Below are 2,944 nucleotides of genomic sequence, written 5' to 3'. Positions count from 1 at the left end.
CCCGTGGCCATCGTCGCCCCTTCCCCCTCCGGCCTCCTACCCACCCCTGCCCCCGCCTCCACCCTCGCCATCCGTCAGCGCTCCTCGTCGGCGGAGGCGGGACGACTATCAGCGCGCGGCGGAGGGCGTCGCTGGACCCGCTGGATCTGCCCGGCGCGCCTCGGAGGTCCGCTGGGCGCATGGAGCGGTGCGCATCGCGGGCCATGGCGGGGCTTGCGCGCGCGAGCGGGAGCGCGATCTCGTCGCTCCCCATCAGCGAGTGCGGGTCGTCGAGCACTGTCGGCCACCGTGGCAGTGTGCTTTGGCCATGGCAGGGGTGACCATCTCCTCCTCATCAGCCTCGGCGAGTGAGGAAGAGGCCGGAACCTTTACAGTAGAAAAACTGACGAATCTGAGGAATGGAACTTTCGATCATATGGTGTGCTTGCAGGGAGAATTTTGTGCTTCTGTAGGTATCAGACAATCTTGTTGTGCTTGTGCAGGGAGAGATTTTGCAATTCTGTAAGGCAATAGAATGCAGGTAGTTCTTGTGCAGGTACTTGTAATTGTGAAAATGCAATTGTAAAAGTTCCTGAAAATGGAACCATCAGGTTGAAAGATTGCTCCTTTCTCTCAAATTGGTGTGGTGGATTGTTCATCATGAATGATCAAAGTTTTGGTATTGTAGTCAAAACCTACATCCAGATCATGCAGAGGACATTGAAATTTCAGAACTGGAAGAACTAGCAAGGCATGACTTGATAAAAGAGAACACAGCTATTAATAAGTACTCCAAACTCTCCAATGTCTTGTTTGCACCATGAAACCAAGTCTTAAATTAATAAGATGAACTAAGGTCATGATAATTGATGTTTTTTCCTTTATCTGGGAGCAAACATTGAGGCTTTCAGCTTACTTGTCTTCTGATGGATTCTCTTCCTTGGTTAATTCCATGTTTCAATTTATGCTGTCATGTGTGCACTTTGTCCTGTGGAATAAAATGGTAAGAGGACCTCGAGTATGTTTTGCCAAGTTCCTGGCTCTGGAGTACTATGTGGTGTCAAAGTCTGAGTTCTGGTGTCTTGTTCATGCAAGTAAGTAGTAACTGTGCCGTGTCAGAAAAAAAATCAGCACTACTCTGGTTTGGCAAGCTGAGGGTCCTCCAGGTACTGCTCCAGTTCACATTTCGCAGGCTGGCAATAGTTAAGGCACTTTAGCAGCCATGAATTGGTAACCTAATACAAGCAAATGACTGGACCTGTTTCAGACAAAAACATGAGCCATTACAGCTCAACCAACCACTAGGATACACCCAATATAGTTTCAGACATAATTCCATACAAAAAATTTATTCTCGGTAGAGGGCTCTCTACACTCTTCTTCTGGGGAGAAACACCAACTCCCCTGTATCACCAAGCCTCAGCTCGCTCATCTAGTTGGTGTTGTGCATGTGGCGGATCAGGTCGATCACACGGGAGCTGAAAAGAACAATGGGAAATGAGACAGGATTCAGGAATTTAAGTGCTCAGAAGTGCAATTCATAGTGAGATACCGGACTATTTGAAGTGCAACTTAGGAATCCAATAGCAGGACAAATAGAGCAAAAGCTACTACTGAATCCGGCAATGGATATCAGACTATTTGAAGTTGGAGCACCTCGGGCGTCGGCGCCCTCATCGGGGAAGCGGACGGCCACGGGCGGCGGGGAGCACGGCGGGCAGCGGCGCCCTCACCGAGGAAGCGGAGGGCCATGGGCGGCGGGGCGGCGGGGAGCACCTCAGGCGGCGGCGCCCTCACCGGGGAAGTGGAGGGCCATGGGCGGCGGGGAGCACCTCGGGCGGCGGCACCCTCACCGGGGAAGCGGAGGGCCACAGGCGGCGGGACTCGCGATGGAGGCGATGGACTGTCGGCGGCAGTCGAGGAGCCGCGATGGATTCCAGGCGCACGGGGATGGGAGGGGCTAGGGGGTTTTCGGGAAAAAAGCCAGCAGGTGGGGGTTTAAGCGCAAAATTGTCCCACCTCTCACCTCATCCATTGTATCGGCATCTAGTGATCCTGATTGGTAGTTTCTAAATTTGCGCAAGTTCCGTGATTTGCACCTGATATGTTGCCATGATTAAAGCTACTAATGCTTCTAACTATGTCAGTGTTCATTGTGAGAAATTGGAAGAAGCCAAATGCCCAGTCCAGGCATCATCGTGTCATGCTTGCATTTGCACCGCTGTCACAAGCATGTCGAGTTCAGTTTAAATAAAGCAACCATCAAGTGTGATTTCTGCAGAAGAAAGGTGCAACAGAGCATTGTAGATCCATCAGATGGAATGGTTTGAGCAATTGAGCCCCTCTGTAACGAGGCACCAAAATTTGGAGAGGCTAGGACTGTAATTTTCTTCCTATACTTCCATCTTGCCTTAAAGATGCGAGGGTGTGAACTTTGATGCCTCCGTCCGACGTTCGAGGTTGGCAAGCTTATTGGCGATCTCCAACAATTTGTCTTATGATTAATGAAACATATAGTTTTTTTTCATTTTTGCGATGTCCAATTATGTTCCTTGGAGTTGGTGTATCCAATGATACGATAAGAATTAGAAATTGGGAAGAAATTACCACTTCCCACACAGTCCACCCTCAACCTTGCTACTACCACTACAAGTGTCTATGTTGACTGCTGAGTACTGACAAGATTCCGGTCAAAGAATTTAGCCAGAACAATTTTATCAAAAGCGCGCTTTGACCTAGGAATGTACAGATGTTCTGGAGCCACTAACGGCCAGAGATGAGGAACGTGGTGAGTGGCGAGGGTGAGGCACGGAGGACAACCGGTGGGAAGAGCCAGCACAGGGGTTACCATTGGTGGTCTTAGTAAGCGGAGGTGCGGTGCAGAGGATGGTGGATTTGGTGGTGAGACATGAGCGGCACAGCAGGTGGCGATGGTGTCGCCAGCTGGGACGGTAGTGGGGCTGCA

The 2,944-nt window shown here is 50.6% G+C and overlaps 1 long non-coding RNA gene across 1 annotated transcript; it reads right to left on the bottom strand.

Moving 5' to 3' along the window:
* Positions 1 to 737: 737 nt before the first annotated feature.
* LOC111256287 lies at positions 738 to 1,958 on the bottom strand. The gene is made up of 2 exons (XR_002676316.1): positions 1,636 to 1,958; positions 738 to 1,457 (listed from the first exon to the last, which is right to left on the bottom strand). It is a non-coding gene; the product is annotated as an uncharacterized LOC111256287 (long non-coding RNA).
* Positions 1,959 to 2,944: the final 986 nt, after the last annotated feature.

The sequence above is a fragment of the Setaria italica genome, chromosome II (genome assembly GCF_000263155.2).
Source record: "Setaria italica strain Yugu1 chromosome II, Setaria_italica_v2.0, whole genome shotgun sequence".
In the NCBI taxonomy this organism is placed as follows: Eukaryota; Viridiplantae; Streptophyta; class Magnoliopsida; order Poales; family Poaceae; genus Setaria; species Setaria italica.
This window is presented reverse-complemented; position numbering and strand designations above follow the sequence as displayed.